Source organism: Coregonus clupeaformis, chromosome 34, assembly GCF_020615455.1.
Source record: "Coregonus clupeaformis isolate EN_2021a chromosome 34, ASM2061545v1, whole genome shotgun sequence".
Taxonomy (NCBI): Eukaryota; Metazoa; Chordata; class Actinopteri; order Salmoniformes; family Salmonidae; genus Coregonus; species Coregonus clupeaformis.
Genome location: NC_059225.1, coordinates 29,976,948 through 30,002,419, shown reverse-complemented (window position 1 = coordinate 30,002,419; position 25,472 = coordinate 29,976,948). Strand labels below are relative to the sequence as shown.

Below are 25,472 nucleotides of genomic sequence, written 5' to 3'. Positions count from 1 at the left end.
GCCTGATTCACACAGTCTCCTCTGAACAGTTGATGTTGAGATGTGTCTATTACTTGAACTCTGTGAAGCATTTATTTGGGCTGCAATTTCTGAGGCTTGTAACTCTAATGAACTTATTCTCTGCAGCAGGGGTAACTCTGGGTCTTCCTTTCCTGTGGCGGTCCTCATGCGAGCCAGTTTCATCATAGCGCTTGATGGTTTTTGCGACTGCACAAATTTTCCGGATTGACTGACCTTCATGTCTTAAAGTAATGATGGACTGTCATTTATTTCTCTTTGCTTATTTGAGATGTTCTTGCCATAATATGGACTTGGTCTTTTACCAAATAAGGCTATCTTCTGTATACCATCCTACCTTGTCACAACACAACTGATTGGCTCAAACGCATTAAGAAGGAAATAAATTCCACAAATTAACTTTTAACAAGGCACACCTGTTAATTGAAATGCATTCCAGGTGACTACCTCATGAAGCTGGTTGAGAGAATGCCAAGAGTGTGCAAAGCTGTCATCAAGGCAAAGGGTGGCTACTTCGAAGAATCTTTGTTTAACACTTTTTTGGTTACTACATGATTCCATGTGTGTTATTTCATAGTTTTGATGTCTTCACTATTATTCTACAATGTAGAAAATAGTAAAAATAAAAAATAAAAAAAATAATTGGAATGAGTAGGTGTGTCCTAACTTTTGACTGGTACTGTAGGTTAGTCAATAAAGGTGACACAAATATACTAATTTAAAACACAGACATCACATTTTAGTACTTCTTCACTTTTATTATGATTAGAATAATCACAACATTACCCAAAAATAGAACATCACACGGATTCTAAACATTTGTAATGAAAATGAGCCAGCCTATGACTCAATTCAATCAAATTGGCCGAATATATAACCAAAACTGATAGTGGACAATTCCTCCATTTGGACTGTTGGGGGATCATTTTGTTTCATGTCGTCCTTGACCCAAAAATATTGATATTGATCAAATATAAATAAGAAATGTTTTACATACTTCCAGATCTTCTATGAATTACCCAAATAGCATTTAGCAAAACTAATCGAGAAATACAAACCCACTGGGCACAGACGTCAATTCAACGTCTATTCCACGTTGGTTCAACGTCATTTCATTCAAATGATGTGGAAACAACGTTGATTCAACCAGTGTGTGCTCAGTGGGATTTTATGGCAGTTGTATAATTCCATATCTTACAAACCGTGTAGAGAACGTTTATCTGAAAGAGTACATCCAGCAAACTGTGACAAGTTACTGTTAATAAAATCTTACATTCAAAGAAAACAAAAATGTGTTATTCACATTGCGGGCCAACATAATCTGCGTCTGTGGATGGATACCCTCGCTCTACCAATCCATCCACAACTGAAAAAAAGTTAGCAAAAGTTTCAAAACAAAAGAACATGCACCAGGCAAAGTGGTGGACTGTGACCATTTCCAGGCATTGGACTTTTTTTTCCTCTTAATATTTTTTTTTTTACAATGCTTTCTCTGCGTTTCCATACTTGTGCCGCTAGTCTTTGAACACAATGCCTATAACAGTCATTGACTGGCATGATGGGAGAAAGGACAGTGTCTCACTCGCAGACGGTCAGTCCTCACTGCTTCTGAAAGGAGTCTGTGGTTCTGTGGCCAGGCGGGAAAGGGAAGGAGAAAGAATAAAAGAGAGAGAGAGAGAGAGAGAGAGAGAGAGATTGAGAGAGAGCGAGAGAGAGAGAAAGAGAGAGAGAGACCAATGAAGGTCAAAGCCTCCTGTCATGGCTGCAGGTGGCTAATTCCCCCCACCCCACAGTAACCCATTCTCTACACACAGTACTTTCTCACCCAAACTCATTCCCCCCTGTCTTTCTTCTTCTCTATGTTCTCCCCCTCTCTCACACATGCACACACACTCTCCTGCACCTTTTTATGCAGGAACCTCCCATTAAAATGTCCCTAGTTTCAAACCCAACATCAAACCCCATCACTCTTCAAAAAACTAACCAACTGCTATGCCCTAAAACCGTTGCTTGTTGTGTAAAGGTTCAAGGTAACCATAAAAGATGGTTTAGAAACCATAGTGCTTTTACTTGAGAACTGTATCAGAGTTATAATGCATGGTAAAATACATTGAGGTTTCATAGTTACAATACTTGGTACCTTATTGTACAACTTTGCTGTGTTTAAGAGCTAGCTATCCAAATAAAACATTATTGGTTACCACTGCGATGAATAGTTAGTTAACTGAAAGAGTGAGTAAATTACCTTAAGAAACTTCTGTATGAACATGCATGTGTGCACTAAAATGCTTTCTTAATTTAAAGGAGAATAGAAGTCATCACTTTTAAAGTTCACAGGACTTTTCAAAAGTTTACAGCCAACAGGCAGTTAGGTGGCAGAGAGAGAGAGAGAGAAAGAGAGAGAGAGAGAGAGAGAGAGAGAGAGAGAGAGAGAGAGAGAGAGAGAGAGAGAGAGAGAGAGAGAGAGAGGCAGAGAGAGAGAGAGAGAGGCAGAGAGAGAGAGCGAGAGAGAGAGAGGCAGAGAGAGAGAGAGAGAGAGAGAGAGAGACAGAGAGAGAGAGAGCGAGAGAGAGAGAGAGAGAGAGAGAGAGAGAGACAGAGAGAGAGAGAGAGAGAGAGAGAGACAGAGAGAGAGAGAGAGAGAGAGAGAGAGAGAAGAGGCAGAGAGAGAGAGAGAGAGAGAGAGAGAGAGAGAGAGAGAGAGAGAGAGAGAGAGAGAGACAGAGAGAGAGAGAGAGAGAGAGAGAGAGAGAGAGCGAGAGAGAGAGAGAGGCAGAGAGAGAGAGAGAGAGAGAGAGAGAGAGAGAGACAGAGAGAGAGACAGAGAGAGAGAGAGAGAATAGGAAAAAATAACAGAAAAGTATTAATGCCCCTTGTCTACCTCTTCTACAAAGGAACCCATCCTGCTATGCCCTCCCCCTCCCCTACTGTGACATTTAACCATAGTTTCTAAATGCTTCCTATAGCCTGAGTGGAATCTGCTCCGAGGTGCCCAGGCTTTGTGGCGGAAACATAATTAAAGTGGTGAAAGATGTAAAAGGTGGAGAACGGGATGACATCAGGCCAATTTCACACTAGGCACTCAAATGACCAGGCCCAAGCCAGGACCCTTGCCATGCAACGCAGATCAAAGCCCACTGTCACCGCACCACTGCAAAAAGAAGGCAAAAGGGCACCTAGCTGTGCTAATCCCCAGGACAAATATATTTTAATCTTGTTAGAATACAAGTTAATGCCAGAGCTCAGTGACTGGACTTTGTGGAGAACCCGAGTGGACAGATGGACCTTTTGCCTTTCTAGATGAGGTTCTGGCACTGCTTGACCATAGTCAGGTCCAACTTGGGTAACCACCTCAATGTATTATCAAGCCACACACACACACACACACACAGAGAGAGAGAGCAGGGTCAGTTTTCATTAAGAACAATGATTAGACAAACAGCAACAGTTGTGTCAGTGACCCTGTCTGAATCCCCACCAGGGCACCTAACATGCAAAGGAAATGAGTATTTTGTGGTGCAGTTTTTCCCCTCTCGCATTGAGCCCTTCTCTCTCTCAATAGCACCTTGGTAACCCTTGATCTCTCATGTATGAGACTCAGGGCACTGGGGCCTGCAGAAGTTGACTGGGCAGACAATGAGAAGCGGATGCATTCTAAGAAGTCACACAGAAGGCAACTCTCATTTCACACACTGTGTTTGAGTGACCCCTTGAAAAAAGAGGCACAGGATCATTTTCATCGTAATGCTGGACGTTTTTAGGGAGCTTTCCATTTCCATTAGGCTGTTATAATCATGTAGGATATCCAATGTCCCTTTCTGTTGTAGGTCTCCCTACCCATTCTCTGACCTAGGAGGTATTTTTCCTTGAAAAAAATATATCTCATGAATTTTCAGAATCTACAAACTTGTTGAAAACACTTCCTGGACTAAACTAACCAATGAAATAAGGTTGCTGATTGATTGATGCATACCACATACAATTCATTTCAATTTATGGACGATTTGATTCACTAAAGTAACACCATGCTACGATATTGTTGAGAGACTGGCGATTAATGAAACAAGTAGGGATCAGATAAAATGGTCTAAAATGATCTATGCAGATTCTTATTCTAAAACTGAAGTGAAATTGACTTAAACTCTGGCAAAAGTACATGCGACAATATTGAAGTGAAGAAGACCGTTCATAACAGGAATTCATGGTAAGAGCATCACTTTAGTTTAGCGTATTTTACATATTTGAAGTTTGACTGATGGTGTACCATTGCAAGAAAATAATCAATCATTAAGTAGTTCTGATGGTTATGTTTTTGGATTTACAGGGTTGCGGTAGATTGCAGTAACTAAACTTAATTAAATATGACATATTCAGATTCACTACATTTCCAACTCAATTAACTATAAGGCATAACGTCTACAAAGCAACAGCTCCACTTCCCCTCAATTCTTTAATTTTCATGCCCAAACACTTTTCTTAAAGTCCACATATGACATAACAACCCACATAAAAACTTTCTGTTAAATGTTTATAAATGCTGCAGTGAAATACAATAGCAGTCTAGGTGATTTTTTATTTATTTCATGTCAAGGTTTGTAGAATAGAATAGCATATTCACATTTTACTTACATTACAGATTAGGAAATGAAGTATGAAAGGATGTTCATTCCACTGTAAGATTTTTCATTACACCTCAGACATTTCTACACCTAATAGTCTATAATTTGGAGTTGACCAATAAACCTCAATTGTGATTAGTACAGACTGACTGGGTCATGGTGCAGTTTTCAACACAGAGGAAATCTAAACGTTAAACTCGGCAACACTACAACAGTTCCCAAACTTTTTTGCTGTGAATTCCAGACATTCAATATTTTTTCATGCCCCACAAACAATGTTCCCTAGTATGAATTGGCCACGGAATGTGAGTGGGTCTGACCCACCATTTTGGGAACACTGACTGAAACATCATGGAAATCATATACATAGGAAATGGAGTCAGCACATTATTTTTGTTCTATACTGTACTGTCATGAGCAATCTCTCATGTGGCCAAACCGTGGGATACACAACCAGAGAGGTTTAGGTTTCCGATAGTCCATACCATATTTAAATCCTTCGTTTTAACACTGACCGTTTTAATTAATTATTTTTTTCTATACCCCCAAAACAGAATTTGTCTAACGTTTTGGCTGGATGCAGACATCCACATCCATAATATCTGTCCTTTGTAACATGTATCCGTGTTGCTGGGGGAAACAAAGGCAGCCATACAAGCAGGGCCAAGGGCACATCCTACTCACCTCAGGCCCCCTTTGCTGTGTGGGGACCATGCTGTCAATCACTCTCTATGGTTACGCCTCATGGCCAACAGAGACACAGCGAGCGAGCTGCCACTACATCACAGCAACAACATCAGTGCTGAAGCCCATCCTCAGCATGACATCTTCTTCGTGGTGCACAGCACAACCATCCTCCTCTCACACTGTGAAAAAAAGACACAAATATACATTGTGAACCAATGAGATTGCCATATTTACCATGGGTGCCTAAAAAATGAGCTTTGATTCTATGATCCAACCAAATTTTACCATTGTTTTGTATGATCCAATCCATTTTTTCCTATGTTTTGTGTGTAGATAGGATGGCAAAGCGTTGTATACTGCATCACAACGATTAATTTATCAGGAAAAGTATTAAATTGGGGTTATAAAAAATGATCTATTTCAAAGTTGCTGGTGCAGAAGCAAACGGATAAGCGTACTGCAAATGGGGTTTGTTATCGTATTCTGTAAAACAACATTTGGCATCAATGGCATATAATCACCACAACAAACTGAAATTCAAATATATTCACCCATTTGACCCAAATGTAAGGGTTACCGTGTTTCAGACCATCCAATGCCCTTCCTACGCCACAAAAACACATTCTACTTCTGAGTACAGTACAAATCTGGAAGACAAATGACGCAGTGTTCTATGGTGACGTGAAGCACCATTGGAGACATGATACTGCAGAAAAACAGCGCAGCTGTGTTACGCAAGCGGAATAAGATATGATCATGTAACTAAATCCCTGTTTGCCCTTTTACTGTGTCCATTGACTGCTAGATTAAGCATGAATCACCATAAAGACTCCTCTATGCTAAATAGAGGAGCTGGTGAAATTGGGCATTAGAACTTGGCTCAATCTCTCATTTGATAACTGCCGATAACAAAAACATATCCAATGCATGAAGATAAGCCTCACTGCATGATGTTTACTGTATCCCAGTGAGCAAAACTGGTTTAAATACCTCATTTCAACCAGTTTTGCCCACTGGGATGACTATTCCTAGTTACTTAGTTACTTGCTAGACAAATGCAAAAACTTCCACTGTAAAGTCCTTTTTGCAAATAACACTACTCGCCAATCCAGATCCTTATCCTTCTATAGTGTGGTCTGCCACACATTACCATGGCGAATCGACATCAATTCTATCATTGAGAGTCTCTGAACGGCTTGCACTGTCAACCATTTCCTGTGGCTAGAGTCATGGAGAAAATGGTGGTAGGCTAGGCTACCCATCATCTGTATCAGTAGCACCTTCTACCTGTGCTGTCCTATGCAATGATTATTTCCCTAAGCGCTCACTCACATAATTACTCTCCCTCGTCCACCACTGTGTTTGAACAGTTTAATAAAACCACCTAAAGACGTATAGAGAGCCCCTAAGCTCGGTGTGGTGAACGGGAAGGGTTATGGTTCAGTGGAGTGAGCCACAGCAGCCACATAGGAGTGGTGGGCGCATCACTCTCTAGTCTCACCCACTGCATGTTGCCATTTTACTGCTCCTCCTGAGTGGCAGGCGTGAGGGCGGGGTGGCAGCGGCGGCCATGATGGAAGAATCACAACACCCAGGAACAACAACCACAGTTTCCTGCAGCTGGCTGTGTGCTGGTGAATAGGCACTGGTCATCACAGACTATACAAAAAGAACGGTACTATGTGGTACGATGTGTGTCCCGTGTGGTTCAGTTGATAGAGCATGGCACTTGCAATGCCAGGGTTTTGGGTTCGATTCCCACGGGGGACCAGTATTGTAAGTCGCTCTGGATAAGAGCGTATATTAAATGACGAAAATATAAATGGTAATGTACTAACGATACAATGAGTTTTCCTTCTTGGATATTGGAAAACATGCTTAGTAGGCCTAAATATACGGATTTGTTTATTTTAGACAAGGAACAACAAAAGTAGACAAACTCGTTTTGTGACCATTTATTAACAGTTTCTATTATACATTCAATCAATAAATATATTGTAATAACTTCATTATTTGACAAGATTTGATCAATTCTGTTCTCATATATTCGAGTGGGTGGCTAAGCTGTCAGAACTGGTCAACAGACCAAATGGATATCTCTTGAAATGATACAGCAATTTATGTCCCTCAATACAAGAAAAAAACAATGCAATGCCTTTGAGTCTATTAAGAAGCTTTGTTCAAGCTTTGTTCATAAAAAAAAAAATATATATATATTACCCTATATTACATAGCACATCAAATTAATGAAAAACTTCACAAATTATATGTTGGGTTATTTTACACATAACCAAATGAATGCATTTATCCAAAAATTATTTCAATGATTACTTACTGAAAACTTTACGGAATTAGATGTCCAACTGTAAAATACTGAAAATCCAGAAGAAATGCTCCCATGTAGATCATCTGCAATGCTGGGTCCCCGTACAACATAAAGTCAATCATGCTTCCACAAACATCCCCAAGTGAGCAGGTAGAATCTGCTAACAAACAACTGAAATAAAGAAATGTGTTTGCTTGTCAGAGCAGTTAGCGCCACATATGTGCCATGCCATCATGTCCTTCAATGTTTTGTAGCAGTTCTTGTTCAGAGTTCACAAAAAACGAATATAAAAAATGTAATAAATAAACACAAATAAAATGAAACTTCAGGAAAACTTTTGTCAATGCATTCAAGCTAGTGATCCTTTCCAGAAGACTGTGTATTATGTGGGTCACATCCTCACGCCGCCCTTTTACCCCACCCCCCAACCCGAATAGAAACATCCCTTTAGATGACCAGAGTGACTCTTAACCAACTACATTTAAGGTCAGAGTTCATAATTTCCCCTTGGCAACACCACAGCAACATGTGACAGTGTCTAGACAGGTCATGGTGCCCCCCCACCCCAGGCCAATCCCCCTGGCTCTTTCCGGAAGAAGGTGTCAGCAGCAGCCAAGTACAGGGTAAAGAGGCCAGGTCGGATCAGCGCCCTCCACCCTCCACTGATCAAAGCTGACGCTCCTCCATGCCATAGCCCTGGTCAAAGGGGGCAGGGTCGGGAGATGAACTCTGCGTTTCTGTAATCTGGACATGTCCAGACCCAATTGTCTCCTTTCACAGCCCAGAATGGACCCTTCCGGTGCCACTGATTACATTAGGGAGGAGAGGCTCTTTTCACAGGGGCCGTCTACACAAAAGGGGAGCTTCCGTGCCCCTCCACCATCTGGTCCCCAAATAAGAGAAAAGGTCCCAGGAAGAGAATAAGCCTGGCGTGCCACGCCTCCCTTTAATTAAAGGGATACTATTTGAATAGATGGGATGGCTGGAGAGATAAGCAAACATACAGTAAAGCCTCACACATTCAGCCCAGAGATTGGGACCCAATCTGCATCTGCAAATAAAGTCAGTGTGTAGAGCTCTGTCAGATGGGCTATATCCATGTTGAAGGATTTATGCAAATATGGATTTTTGCTGCATAACCGCAGAAAACAACAAAAATCGAAATTTGGCTGTTGAGCATCAATTATTTTATATATATATAAATATTAGTTAATTTTTCATTTTACCCCTTTTTCTCCCCACTTTTGTGATATCCAATTGGTAGTTGCAGTCTTAAGCCATCGGTTAATAACTACACATTTGAATTCATAATTAATCCAACATTTCTTTATTAATTTGAATTGACAAATGGTGTAGAAAGGAGAGGGTTAATTGTTTTTATGTCAAAATGATCTCTAGTTGATCTGAAGGTGATAGTCACATGTTCAACAAAGCTCCGTTCTCAACAAAGACAGGCCCATGTCTTTTCTTGGCCAGTGTAAGGGATTTGAATGGCATCTCTCCGGACATGGTACAATGCGAGAACAAGAGGATCCAACCGGCCAACCTTCCTCAAAGAGAGGAATCCCCTTAATACCTTATCCATTGTATTCCCATTGGAGGAACGGACGGCCATCTTTGAAAAGACACTGGAGAGAAACTGGTCTCTATGTATTGTTATTGAGGCTGAAAATTCTTGCAAATTAAAATTATCTCAAGAGAACTCATCAAATGTTGTTGTCCATGACTAGAAAGAAAACAAAATCCAGCCATTTTAGAAAACATGCCAATTACATAACTATCATCATCAGGGATCTACAGGCATCCTGATAAGATTATACACAAGCAATATTTAGACAAAGATCTTTTCCATGGTTCAAATAATCCTCCAGGTAGAACTGAGCCTGTGCCGAACAATAAGACTTTGAATCCGTGATAATCAGTTCATCCTGAACTGTAATCACGTTTAATTACTTGTTTCTCAGAAAATTATACTTTAAGGCCAAACGGCATTGCAATATTGCTGTTGTGATTTCATCTCGATTGTGTGTGTATGTGTGTCTGTCTGTCTGTCTGTCTGTCTGTCTGTCTGTCTGTCTGCAGGGTAAGGGTGGGGTCTACAGATGGATGTCTGAGACTGACTCAGTTCACTCTGACTGTTTTGGGATGACTTGGGGGAATGTGGCATGAAGAGGGCAGGTGTCTGCAGTCAAGTGGAATATATAAGCACAGTCCCACTCCACAGTATTTTGGCTTCGTAATTAGCGTTTGTTCCATATTAATGTTTTCCGAGCAACAAATTATGTTATCGGGTCTTATGGTTCCCCATTACTTCTAGTAACAAACAAGCTGAAAACAACTTCCAATCCTACGGAGGCCTGCGAATGGCGTTCCAGGGAGGGACTCAAGTCACCGTGTGAAACGAACAAGAACATACCTGGCATTTCTCAGCCAAAGTGTGCGGTTGCACACTGCTGAACACACTGCTGAACACACTGCTGGAACAGCCTGCTGAACACACTGCTGAACACACTGCTGAAACAGCCTGCTGAACACACTGCTGAACACACTGCTGAACACACTGCTGGAACAGCCTGCAGAACACACTGCTGAACACACTGCTGAAACAGCCTGCTGAACACACTGCTGAACACACTGCTGAAACAGCCTGCTGAACACACTGCTGAACACACTGCTGAACACACTGCTGAACACACTGCTGGAACAGCCTGCTGAACACACTGCTGAACACACTGCTGAAACAGCCTGCTGAAACAGCCTGCTGAACACACTGCTGAACACACTGCTGAACACACTGCTGAACACACTGCTGGAACAGCCTGCTGAACACACTGCTGAACACACTGCTGAACACACTGCTGAAACAGCCTGCTGAACACACTGCTGAAACAGCCTGCTGAACACACTGCTGAACACACTGCTGAAACAGCCTGCTGAACACACTGCTGAAACAGCCTGCTGAACACACTGCTAAACACACTGCTGAACACACTGCTGGAACAGCCTGCTGAACACACTGCTGAACACACTGCTGGAACAGCCTGCTGAACACACTGCTGAACACACTGCTGAACACACAGCTGAAACAGCCTTCTTAATTGAGCTACAGTGCCTTGCAAAGGTATTCATCCCCCTTGGCGTTTTTCCTATTTTGTTGCATTACAACCTGTAATTTAAAGGGATTTTTATTTGGATTTCATGTAATGGACATACAGTGAAATGAAAAAAATAACTTGTTTCAAAAAATTCTAAAAAATAAATAACGGAAAAGTTTTTTTTTTTTTTCTTTTGTCATTTAGCAGACGCTCTTATCCAGAGCAACATACAGGAGCAATTAGGGTTAAGCGCCTTGCTCAAGGGCACATCGACAGATTTTTCACCTAGTTGGCTCGGGGATTAGAACCAGCAACCTTTCGGTTACTGGCACAACGCTCTTAACCACTAAGCTACCTGCCGTGGTGCGTGCATATGTATTCACCCCCTTTGCTATGAAGCCCCTAAATAAGATCTGGTGCAACCAATTACCTTCAGAAGTCACATAATTAGTTAAATAAAGTCCACCTGTGTGCAATCTAAGTGTCACATGATCTGTCACATGATCTCATTATATATACACCTGTTCTGAAAGGCCCCAGAATCTGCAAAACCACTAAGCAAGGGGCACCACCAAGCAAGCGGCAGCATGAAGACCAAGGAGCTCTCCAAACAGGTCAGGGACAAAGTTGTGGAGAAGTACAGATCAGGGTTGGGTTATAAAATAATATCTCAAACTTTGAGCACCATTTTAATCCATTATTAAAAAATTTAAAGAATATGGCACCACAACAAACCTGCCAAGAGAGGTCCGCCCACCAAAACTCACAGACCAGGCAAGGAGGGCATTAATCAGAGAGGCAACAAAGAGACCAAAGATAACCCTGAAGGAGCTGCAAAGCTCCACAGCGGAGATTGGAGTATCTGTCCATCGGACCACTTTAAGCCACAGAGCTGGGCTTTACGGAAGAGTGGCCAGAAAAAAGCCATAGCTTAAAGAAAATAATAAGTAAACAGGTTTGTTGTTCACCAAAAGGCATGTGGGAGACTCCCCAAATGTATGGAAGAAGGTACTCTGGTCAGATTAGACTAAAACTGAGCTTTCTGGCCATCAAAGAAAACGCTATGTCTGGCGCAAACCCAACACCTCTCATCACCTCGAGAACACCATCCCCACAGTGAAGCATGGTGGTGGCAGCATCATGCTGTGGGGATGTTTTTCATCGGCAGGGACTGGGAAACTGGTCAGAATTGAAGGAATGATGGATGGTGCTAAATACAGGGAAATTCTTGAGGGAAACCTGTTTCAGTCTTCCAGAGATTTGAGACTGGGACGGAGGTTCACCTTCAAGCAGGACAATGACCCTAAGCATACTGCTAAAGCAACACTCGAGTGGTTTAAGGGGAAACATTTAAATGTCTTGGAATGGCCTAGTCAAAGCCCAGACCTCAATCCAATTGAGAATCTGTGGTATGACTTAAAGATTGCTGTACACCAGCGGAACCCATCCAACTTGAAGGAGCTGGAGCAGTTTTGCCTTGAAGAATGGGCAAAAATCCCAGTGGCTAGATGTGGCAAGCTTATAGAGACATACCCCAAGAGACTTGCAGCTGTAATTGCTGTAAAAAGGTGGCTCTACAAAGTATTGACTTTGGGGGGGAGAATAGTTATGCATGCTCAAGTTTTCTGTTTTTTTGGGTCTTATTTCTTGTTTTTTTCACAATAAATATATTTTGCATCTTCAAAGTGTTAGACATGTTGTGTAACTCAAATGATACAACCCCCCCAAAAATCCATTTTAATTACAGGTTGTAAGGCAACAAAATAGGAAAAATGCCAAGGGGGGTGAATACTTTCGCAAGCCACTGTAGTTGAAGGAGACTTGTGGAAATGGCAGTCTAATCTCCCCCTTTTTCCCACCCAACAACATTCTAAAAAACCTGGGGCTTTATTGACGAAACACATCTGAAAACTGCTTTTCTTCTTGTTACACACAATTTCTAATAAAAGTAACTCATAAAAACAGTGATAAAAGCTTTCCAGTTGAAATATGCTCAACTTCATTGCAGCCTGGTGTGACGCGAGTTGCCCATGCATAACAGCTACCCAAAAACATAGCCTGCGGTTTCCTTGGCACCACTGTTTGTCCACAGTCCTGAAGTTAATGAGAGTGCCCAAAGTCTTTAACAATGAGCGCACCAAAGAAAAAACAACCTGCAAAATGCTTAAAGGGGGAAAAGTAACGCTACTAGATGGCAAACTAGAGGATCAAATGTGATGTTTTATGAAAATGGTTGAAATTGGGGAGCAAACATAAACTCCACATTTGACTCATCAATCTGCAGTATTCTACTGATATGAGCTTACGGTATATTTGTTTCCTGATTGATAAACCAGACTTCTTTGTAATATGCAAAGACTTGACATGAGCATAAACCCATCTTTAATTGTGCCCCTTGATTTGAGATGACAGTCACCCAAATATATTGCTCAGTCACAAATGTCACGGAACACTGCATGTTCACCACCAGACATTTGCATACTGTAGGTGACACAAAATGTTATTGTACAGTAAGATCACGTTAATATTGATAATTCCATGAAAATTATATTCACTATGTATTCATGTTTGAGCTTCTGATTGTTTGACAAATGAGGGCCTATGTAACAGTGAATATAATATGGTATTCATGCTTCCCCCATTTTTAAGTGATTCCTCAAAATCCAGCCAAAGACATCAACTCATTAAAAACTTTGTTTAAAGGGGAGGTTCAGTATTTTACAACTTGATGTTAAATGATTCATCACCATGAAAGTAGTCTATCGGCCAGGAGAAACTGTAATCCATGGTTCAGTTCTCGAAATAGCCACTTGAAACTTCAGCTAACTTTAGTGACCGCTAGCTAACAATCAATGGAAGTGATAGGGGCAACCGAGCAATGTATTTTTAAATGGTAAGTAATTAGCCCACAGTTTACAGCTGTACAACCGTCCTTAAGATGGTGTTGTAGATGAAAGAGGTCAAGTCAAAACAAACTTTACCATTGAGATCAATGAGGGATCCTAGAGGTCATGGTAGTAAGCCCTGCTAAGAGCCTCAGATGACACAAACTGAACACTGAGCACTTTGTAAGTGTCTATAAAAAAAACAGCAGGGTTTAAGCACATAAACATGAAAAATATCAATTTCACATTTGGTTTAGCGCTTTCACACTTTGTGTCACCGACACTCACGTTGGGCTGCGGAAGACAAAACAGCTCCTGGATAAGGATTGTATTATTGCCTATCAATTAGGATCAAATGGGGATTAACCCACATGGCTGGTGGGGTGAGGTGGGGCAGGGGCCTGCGCACCGTCACTGAATACCAGGGGTCACACCACCGACTTCATTAGGCCTGACCTTTCCACACCATTGTGTGACAGGAGGAAGGACATGGTGCAGTCTGCATTTCCCCTTCGCACATTTTGACTTCTGTGGAGACAAATATATGAAACAGGCCGAAGGCATGCTAGCTCGCACTCAGTGAGATATGAAATTCACCCTAAAGTTCTCCTGACTGACATGGATTTTCACGGTTTGCAGTAGGTGAGTATTTACCCTCCAACCCCCACCCTCCCTGTACAATAAATAGTTTCTTCCACCTTTGAGAGAAGTGAGATTGACTAATTAATCATGGTAGCTATGAGGAACCGCGGGGTAGACTGGTTTTAACTCCACTCTGCCTGGGCATCTTAATTCATGAAAGGTCACAGTGCTGAAGGAGAGAGAGTGCAGGTATTCCAGGTGAACAGAATGAGCCCCTAATCAAGACAAAACGCGAACACACCCTCAGGACGAAAATTGCCATGCGTACAAGGAAGCGTGCAGGAAAGAATACTCCAGGATGGTTGATATCTTAACTATGCAGGTGATACACTAGGCTATGTATTTCATTTCCTTTAGGGAGATTTTTTATGAACTCTCAATTAACTCAGCTGACTAATGGTCAGTCAAGAAGTACAGGTAGTACAAGAACCGCTAAACCAAATTTGTAGTAAAATAAATGAGAAAGAGAGAAGAGAGAGAGGAAGAGAGGAATAAAGAGTCCATTTCATTATTCTGCCAACCGACAACTCCAGATATTTTACATTTTACATTTTAGTAATTTAGCAGATGCTCTTATCCAGAGCAACTTACAGTTAGTTAATGCATTCATGTATTTATTTGTATTTGTATTTATTTTTTCATACTGGCCCCCCGTGGGAAACGAACCCACATCCCTGCCGGCCAAACCCTCCCCTACCTTGGACGACACTGGACCAATTGTGCGCCGCCAATGGGTCTCCCAGTCGCGGCCGGCTGCGACAGAGCCTGGACTCGAACCAGGATCTCTAGTGGCACAGCTAGCACTGCGATGCAGTGCCTTATACTTCTCTAATGTCCCTCTTTTATTAAACACTTTCCATTTTTCCTCTAAACAAAGCAACAACAACGGATTAGCATGGAAGCAACCTATGTCCATCTATACCATTTGTCAATTCATCCCAAGAATACTTGAGAAAATAAGTAACCAGGGCAGCAGCATGGCATGAATGTGTAATACTGTATCTTACGATGAAAGTTATGCATAATAGGGAAGCTAAATGTGTTTAACATGAGATCCCTGGACAAAGGTTTCCAGCCACAGTCTCTATTCATTCTGGACAACCTTACGGAGAAAACACATGATTTCACGTGGAATGTTAACATGTTTTGCACATGTCAAATGTTATTTCACATGTGAAATCATGTGGTTTTGGAACACTTCACATGTGATGATATTTCACATTAAGTTTCATGTGGATTTTCACGTGATCACAATCTTTCATGTGAAATCATGTGGTTTTGATACACTTCACATGACATGATATTTCACGTGGATATTTTTCACATGAGATTTCACAGGTGATGCCCTGCAAACAAAAATGAGTCTTTAGGATGTCCCCGGAACATCACACAGTTTTCAACTTTCATATTTTACACACGATTACATTGTGTATGTTTATTTATACAGTAATTATTATTCAACATGTCCTCACCTGGGATTTGAACTCACAACCTCTCGGTTGACGGCATTCCGATGTTCCTGCTACGCCACCATGTCTGTGTCAATAACTGATTTCACCTGTATTCCTACACTTTGCAATTCAAAGTAAATCTCAGCTTTGTTAAAAATACACTCAAGAAAAACAATTATATTTATCATAGTGATTCAGGAGTAACATTAAAACAGAATATTAGACAACTATACAGAAAACCCTCAAATTGCTGAAATAAGTCAATTAAATCAATGATGATAGAATAGTCAGATTAACTAATAACTAAAATAGCAGTGCAGAGGGAATATATATATTTTTTAATATACAGTATATATATATATATTTTTGGGTATTTTACCCTGTTTTTCTCCCCAATTTCAATCTTGTCTCATCGCTGCAACTCCCCAAAGGGCTCAGGAGGCAAAGGTCGGGTCAAGCGTCCTCCGAAACATGACCCGCCAAACCGCGCTTCTTAACCCGGAAGCCAGCCGCACCAATGTGTCAGAGGAAACACAGTTCAACTGACGACTGAGGTCAGCCTGCAGGCGCCCTGCCCGCCACAAGGAGTCACTAGAGCGCGATGAACCAAGTAAAGCCCCCCCGGCAAAACCCTCCTCTAACCCGGACAACGCTGGCTCAATTGTGCGCCGCCCTATGGGCCTCCCGATCACGGCCGGTTGTGACACAGCCCGGGAACGAACCTCTAGCACTGACGCCTCTAGCACTGCGATGCAGTGTCTTAGACCACTGCGCCACTCGGGAGGCCCCCAGAGGGAACTATTTTGCTAAATGCCGAGATTTATTATAGTTAATGACATTGTAGGGGCCTTCTGAGAACGCTACAGACTTTTTGGCCCAGCAGAAAGATCAGGGCACCCCAAATCCAGAGGTTGTGATTTCAAATCCCAGGTGGGGTCATATTGAAAAGTCAGAACTAAGTGATCACCTCAAATGTAATCATATTGATTAAAGATAAAATAAAATAAAATAAAATGTTATTTGTCACATGCGCCGAATACCACAGGTGTAGACCTTACAGTGAAATGCTTACTTACAAGCCCTTAACAACAATGCAGTTTTAAGAAAGAATACCACTAAATCACTAAAAAAATACAATATAAAATAATACGAAATAAAAGTAACAAATAATTAAAGAGCAGCAGTAAAAATAACAATAGCGAGGCTATATACAAGTGGTATTTTAGCTGAACAGCGTACCACTTACATTAAAACCCCCATACCATTTCATTACTTCCCTTACAAAACAAAACACGTGAAATGTGCATTTTCACATTTGAAATAGATATGTGAAAATCGAATCTGCACTTTCACGTGAAAAACGTTCAAATGTTATCATGTGTAGTTTCATGGCATCACATGTTGAAATTTTGCATCCCCATGTTGTCACATTTATTTGACATGAGTTCATGTTTTCACGTGCTCAGATGTTTTCACGTGTGTAGTTTCATTTTATCACGTTGCTTTTACATGTTGTTACATTAACTTCACATAAGATCACATGTGATCATGTGAAATGAATGTGTTTTTTCTGTAAGGGCAGTCTTCTAGGCTAGGGGTTGCAGTCAGAAGTCAGACATTGCTCACCCACCCCTACCGCTTTTTCATAAGTGTTATGGAGAGTTTTATAGATGAGTAAACCCCATGTAAAAGGCAGTGGCTGAAGGATTTGCAGTCAAATGAAAACAGGGGAAATTGCTGGAGCTGTCATTGTTAGCAGCTGGGTGGAAAATAACATGCTATTGTATGCACATCCTAAAACTAGCAGCTGCATCTAGAACAGTGGAACATGGGAAAGCACTTAGCATTCACACTGAGCACCGCAGTCAACATCTGAAACAAACCATTCACTTAGTTACCATTCAAAATAAACAGCTCGCAAACAAAAACCAAACAGTCCACTTGACATGCTCACAGAACCATTCACCTACTATATGTTCAAAACTGTACTTCCATTAGTACACTCTTCAAAAAATGGGTTCCAAAATGGTTATTTGGCTGTCCCCATAGGAGAACCCTTTTTGTTTCCAGGTAAAAATGTGTTTGGTTCCAGGTAGAACCATTTTGGGTTCCATGTAGAACCCTCTGTGGAAAGGGTCCCACAGTACATGGAACCCAAAATGATTCTACTTGCAACCAAATGGGTTCTACTCTGGAACCAACAAAGGTTCTTCAAATGGTTCTCCTATGGGGACAGCCGAAGAACCCTTCTAGGTTCTAGGTAGCACCTTTTTTTCTAGGAGTGTAATCTGTTGTTTACTCCCATGTTTTCATTGGCATTGATTTTTTTGTCCCGCTAATCTTTCCTAGGCTACCTTTGCCACCACTTCAAATACGGACTTAGTCAAAAGTGCACCTTCGATGACTCCAAGACATTCATCATTGTCTTAACCTTGTCCTTTGACTTTATTTTGAACTGCCAGTAACCAAAGTTCTGCCTGTCCCAGACATACAGGGGGCTCATGCAGACAACTTTCAAGACAGCTTGATCAATTCTAGAATTAGTTTGTGAGGAGAAAGCACATCCTGGTCAAGCTAGGCTTTATGGCTGAGAAGTTCGCACAGGATCCTGGTACACATAAACCAGACTTGAAAGGATGAGTTGTGTGAAATGTGTACTGTACTGTACAATCATGACACAGCATTATTACAATGTCTTCATTGCCACGTCTATTACAATGTCTCCTTAAATATCAGAAGAAACATTGAGTAACAAAGTGTGCTAGATATCAAGACCTTAAAAATGGATAGTTCACTCAAATTACAAAAATGTACCATGTGAGCAGTTTATGGACAAGACACAATCCTGGCTTTGGTTTTGTTTACCTGACCAGTGTCTCCAAATGCTTACTTTTTAGCACCCACCCCCCAAATAAAATAAATATCCCTGATATTAAATATTTTTTGCGTTTCATGTCATCTTAAAGTAACTATTGAGCTAGGCAATAAATTGTACACAGGTTGGGATGATTTGGACAAGAAACACAAACAAATGCTAATATAAGGTCAGGGGACATGTATTTTCTTCATACCCATAGCCCTATATGGATAGCCCTTTAGACAACAGTAAAGACAAGGCTACTGTACTTGTACTTATTGAAAGTCACTCTGGATTAGAGAATCTGCTAAATGGTAGCTAGACTGTTATCTTAAACTACAAAACACATTTTCTTACATCGAAACAAACACACTTTTCGACTATCGCAGATGCTTAGAAGGTAATACTCATGTTCTTTTTTTAACACGGCCAACCCTGTCATAACTTACTTAGAACCTCAGAGTATTCATAATAATAAGAGTATCACAAAATAAAGTAATACTATTCTTCAGCAGAATTAACTTTTAACTAAGCAGCCTTTATTCTATGCTTGTACAGTACAGAAATATATATTTTCACTAATTTTACTAAAGCTCAGTCATGCAGTGCCTTATTTAAAACTTTGGGAGATCTTGATGTTTTTGGTTGTTATGTAATACTTCAGCCACAACCATCAATGTCAAATTATCTCTAATGCTTGCTGGGGTCATTAGCAAATAGAAAATGTAGATGAATCTAATCCCATGTGTTCCAAACCCCAATGTACCCCAGAAATCTCACGGCACAAAACTCAGCTCAACTATATTGGGCTTCGCTTTGTCTCACCCCAAAGGTCAAGAAGTTTGAGAGAACAGTGAAAATCCAGGACTATAGTGCAGACAACCTGACATTAAGCTAAAGCTTGATTCCCCTACACCCCCACCAACCCTCAAAGCCCCCCCTAAAACCACCCTCCACACCACAACACACACACAAACCCACAGTCCTCTTTCACTCTTTCTACCTTTGTGACGAGGGAGTAGCATGGCAGCTCAACGCGTCACTGACAAACATTCTTGTGTTATGTGGTATATATTTTTTTACAGTAGACCAAGACCAGCATTCAGAGCGTGAAAGTAAGAGGCACCAGTCATCTACACCCCACAATTCAAAAGATTAAGTCACTCGTCATGCGTGGAGTTTGTAGCTACAGTTTTTACTATATGGGAACATGTTAAATACTTTCAACCACACTATACACAGGACAGAGAGAGACATTTAAATGTAAGGACATTTACCGTTTCTAGGTTCTCTTTGGTATAGTATTTTTTTCTCTCAGTTATACAGAGGAAAAACTCTTTAAGACCTGATAATTATTTGATTGTTCAAAAGCATGTTGGCAAAACGTATTACAAGTGAATGTGAATCCAAGCAATTAAAAAATTACGCGGGCGAGTATAAAACATCAAATATTATTCCAAAACCTAATGAACCCGAAGACCAACACCATATAGTCTTATAGGTTTAAAGGTTTAGTTGCGAATGTCCACTTCAGGGGGTGAGTTTATTTGTTAATTAATTCCTCATATAACATCCAGTCTATTATAGTATAATAATTGATTGAAACATTAGCTTAAAGTTACCTTTATTGCAAAATAATATTCATAATATCCCCATATATACCGTTTTGAGTTTTGCAGTAATGATGGATGTACAATCGCAATAAGTATTTCAATGGGTTACACAAAATGATACAAAAGATACAATATTAGACCTCAAACTATGTACGGTACAAAATAGTTTTGTAACTTTTGTTTAAAAACCAGCCAAATAACGACGTGAAATTGCCAAAAAATTTAATAAAATACTAAGATATTAATTTGTCACGTAACGTACACTTCCTCTATCAAATAATCATTCTATCATATTTTACAATAATCAGTCAATATTATACAATGTGGTATGTATCCTTATTTGTGTAAATCTAATTTGATTGCAATTCTTCCAAGTTCACGAAAAAGTGAATAATATATTTGTTTGCAAATCTACTATTTTTAATATATCCTTTATATGTATTATAGAAGCACCATCTGATAATATTTGATACTAAAGATAACACGATATGGTACGTTTTTGAAATGAGGGAATATATAGGCCTACATATTTCCCACTATCTGTATTTATCACGGTTAAATGTTTATTTTAGGACATAACAAAACAACAGATAACCAGTTGAAATTAAACGGAAAACAGAAAACTATATGTATTTCTTTATATTGCGAAATATTTGTATTTTATATAAACATTTATTTTATACATTTCAATAAATGTTTCATCATAGGACAAGTTGGATCGCGGTCAAATGTAAAATAATATACAGTAACTGTCGAGGACAGTCAACCATTTTATTTTATTTTATTTGACAAACTGATAAATGTATGTGATAAAATTGTATGTAGATTGACGAGAAACCGTTGGGGATACCCAATAAAAAGTTAATGGTTCCCCGTCTCAATCTAAAATCCAATAATTCCATAAACATCAATCCATGTTCAGGGACCCCTCTTGTATTGGTTCACTCACTGACAATGTAACATTGTTCAGTTGCATATAGTATTTTAGTACAAATTGTTCTGATTCCTGATTACACGCTGCATTTTCAATTAGCCTGTTCCAGTAGCTACATTGAACAGCAAACTCTACCCCTTCCACTAGCATAAAATGGAGGCTGCTCGCCTTGAGCTTTCAACAGCTAAGACCAGCAAAGAGTACAGCTGTGCAAAGAGTCATGATCTTGTGCAGCCATTGGGGAAGAGGCAAGTGGGCCCACATTCTGGCAGACTGCCAGGAGACCCCTTAAAATACAGCGAATGCCTTGAGCCTTGTTTAAAAAATATGCCAGACCAATGTCAAAGGAAACGCCCTGTTTCCAGAGTGCAGCGTCATTACGTAGTCAGGATAGGAAAAACAAACCAGCCATTTAGAAAGCAGCATTGGCTGGTGTCGCTGTTGTACGGTGCACTGCTAAAAGATTAAATGACCGAACTTAACCTACAGTAATATATCGTATGGACACAGAGACACCCCAAGACATGTTTAAATAAAATATCAAACGGCTTTACATGCAAGATGAACCACATTCTCTCTGGGCATTTCCATGAGGCTAGACCATAAATCGTGACTTCGGCCACTACAGTGAGGCAAGCAAAAGGGAACCAATAGCAGAGCAGTAAAATGATTCTGAGATATACGTCAGTATTTTTTCCCAGCTAAAAGCCTCTGGTGAAAAGTTATCAGATTTCAGATCCACATTTTTTTATTATCTTATGAAGAGATCAAGGATCTGAGTTTATTAGAAAAGATTGCTGAAAATGATTGGACTGCAGAGCTGAATGCAGTGTGCCATTTCTCAGCATCATATCAGATTTGACGATGCAAGCTGCTACTCATTTTCTGTTCATATTAGTCTGTGCAGCAAACTCATGTTCCCCCAAGGCGATAACACTTGCTCTCTTTACCCAAAACCTTATAGCATTCCTAGCATTGCTCTTCTCTCCTTGCAACATGCCCAAATGTGCTTTAGCGAACAGGTCAACAAGAATCTTACCATCAGCCCTGGAAAAGTGTCACCACTACAGACAGGGTTCAAGGTGTCATAAGGGCCCCCTGTAAACAAAGACATAGGATTAAGGACACATTAAATTAAGGACAGAGCCTATTTTAAGTGCCACTGACATTTTCTTAAGCATTATAACTGCATAATGTACCGGTCCGCTTTCAGTAAAGTGCTACCAAAAAAATAAGTCATAATTGAATATATATATATATATATATATATATATATATATATATGTTGAAGAGCATGGCACGGATTTCCCAAAGGAGGTCTATTATATTACATTGTCATCGTACACAAATTGTGTAGTTTTGAATTTATACCAGCTCCGCTGGACCGTCATGAAAATGCTTGCAGACAGACTAATAGCAACATGAGCACAGTTAGCATTTTTTTTCTCCCTCTCTAATTGCAATTGGAATTTCGTACATGTCAACCATTACAGGTCAGGTTAGGGACACACCTGCAAAGATCAAAGGAGCCGGCATGTTTAAGCGTGGCTGCACACTTCCCAAGTTAGGCTACATTGAAAACGATCTAAAACCTCTCAAAAACCATTAAGGAGTATGATGAGGGCTCAGTGAGGACAAGGTCTGACAGCAGATACACAAAGCAAGCTTTAACAGGTGATAATTAAGTGATCTGTCCAGGCCGGTCACTGATAAGAATCACAGATAAACATCACAGAGCCACCGAGCGAAAATAACATGCACTGTCAGACTGCACCCCGAGGGCCGTTGAACAGCACCCAAAGAGGCCTTGCATTTATCAGGATCTCTCTGATTAGGCCTATCTAAAGAAGAGCTCTAGAGGTATACTACTGTACATCATTAGCTAGTCATTAGAACTCATTCTGATCATTTGTGGTTTTTACACCGTTTTTACTGTATTAAATGTAGGCTTTGAGATCGTGTGTCCATTAACCACATTTGTCATGTCAAAGAGTCTGCATCAATGACTTGTCTATCACATGCATTGGTTATGTCAAACCATTATGACATGAGCCATTTTGTGCCATGAGAAAAATGGTGATGGGTGTGTCTGCAAGATCTCAATGTTCCAGGCTGTCCTGCTCATTTTCTGAACTCTTTCACTCCCTTCTACTGTGACGACGAGAGGCGTGAGACTGAATACTATGGATATTTTTGCTGAAACAAACCCAGACACTGAGATAATTCATATAATATGCATATTAACAACAGGGGTAATGTAGGCAAAATATAGGATAACAATGCCCAGAAAAATTGTTAAATTAACACATAAACTAAAATAAGTTTTGGCGCAATGAAAGCTCACTTTACATTTAGCAGTACCAAATAAATCAATGATTTCTCTGATCTAACACGGATAACCGCACTGTGTTATACTATTCCGTCCAAGATTTGTCTCATCACATTCATCAACTAGCCAAAGAATCAATAGGGGATGGAAAATAACAATGCTTTGAGAGTTCAACAGCCGCCATCTTGCCCTGTCAGATCAGACTAGTGCCTTCATACAACTACAAGACGAAGCAAAAATGTCTATTCCACATGCAAAGATGAATCTCTGACTGTGGCAACAAAAACAAAAATGGATAGAGAACCTTTGTATCTAAAGACAATTTCGTAGAAGTGAATTGTATGTGTAATGGAAAAATCTACCATGTAAACGTTTCAGGCTACACAATTAGTTTTTTCTCTTATACAACCCTTTTGAATGGCTTCTCTTCAACAAAAAAACGACTAATTCTAGTGTCCTATGCCATATCCAGTGAATGGCCAGTAACCAACCACCTTTGAGAGGTGCAGTAGACAAAAAGTCTAAACCTTCTGCCTGAGACTTGTGACGTTTTGGTTCATCTTCAGGGCTACATGGTCCTCCCTACCTGAAGTAACAATTTGCGACCTATATACTTTGACTGTGTGAATAAAGAAAAGCCCTAACTGTACCTCATGTTGTCACACAGTTCCAACTTCCAATCCATGACTAAGATCTCTTTGAGCAATAGCTAGAATTTACTTTTTGGGTTAGGCCTATCTCACGTGCTATCCTGTCTTACCTAAACAGGTAGACGCCATTTTTACAATACCTCTTATTTACTTTTCAACCAGAACCAACCTTTCAAATAACTGCTCCATTGAAGTTACGCATTACGCTTAATCTTCAGCAGATAGGCTTCTTTTCAGGACCGAGGAAGATCATACCTGCGGGGTAAGAGCACACTAGAAAACAAACTAATTTTCTACTTGCCAACAATGGCTCTTGTGGTCAAATGCACGCTCTCAGTGCAGCTACACTAAATTAATTAAAATGTATTCAAAGTTGTAAATGTTTCTTCATCCAAAAACAACAAATGACTAATATGCTAGTTTGGCGTAACATTAGGGTATATCACACTGATAATAAAAAATACAAATAAAGGCCATCATCATCATCCTCTGAAGATGCTCAACAGGTACGCGCCACTCTCTTGAGGTGCTCAAAGGGTTAAGAATAACGGTATTCACGTGAGCAAAGGTGCGTCGCCTGCGCATCTTCACAAAGTAGCCTACACAAAGTAGGCTTCAGGACGAAGAATGGGGGTTAGGTAGGCTACATATTCCCAAAAGCAACAATTGCGTATGTCTGTACAGAGCATCATTCACATCACATAACGCATGCAGCGTTATATCAACGAATTAACAGCAATGACGTCAACTTAAACAGCATGTAATGTTGGTTACTTTTATGTTACAATAACACATTTCCAATTCTTTATCATAATAACATATACATTTTTTAACAGCAATGAATGATAGCATTTAGTAAGCTTGTATAAAATAGTATCACGCTCTACAGACTGCAGTCTTACCTGTACATAATGAATTGTCTGATGTGAAACATTGAAAAAACTTTCAAAGCGTGAGCCTAAATATTGATTTGTATTGCGTCGTAATTCAATCGCTAGCATTGTTGAGTGACTGTAAATTCCCATTTCGAATTCATGATTTCTTATCAATTTACATAGCTAGAGCCTTAACTCCATCTCCAATTTTATCAGTTTCAGACAGACTCCAGACAGTCTCAGAGCAGTTACGTGCCTGTCTGTGTTGCGCGTTCACGACCCGCGCAAAAATCAGCAACATTTCAGACTGACAGCCAGAGAGCCAATGGCATTGTGAATCTGAACCTGGCATCCAATGACAAAAGGCCATAGTGATAACCCTGGTGCCCACATGCTGGGAGTGGAAATTAATAAATATTCTGGGAACTTGAAAATAGCATGAATGTGAAAACTGTCAAAGCACTTAGCGCATCTTTTGTGAAATAAAGTGT

The 25,472-nt window shown here is 40.2% G+C and overlaps 1 long non-coding RNA gene across 1 annotated transcript; it reads right to left on the bottom strand.

Annotated features, from left to right (window-relative positions):
• Positions 1-1,114: 1,114 nt before the first annotated feature.
• On the bottom strand, positions 1,115-24,355 carry LOC121549727. Its single transcript, XR_005996860.1, has 4 exons — positions 24,276-24,355; positions 22,167-22,225; positions 5,322-5,503; positions 1,115-1,645 (listed from the first exon to the last, which is right to left on the bottom strand). It is a non-coding gene; the product is annotated as an uncharacterized LOC121549727 (long non-coding RNA).
• Positions 24,356-25,472: the final 1,117 nt, after the last annotated feature.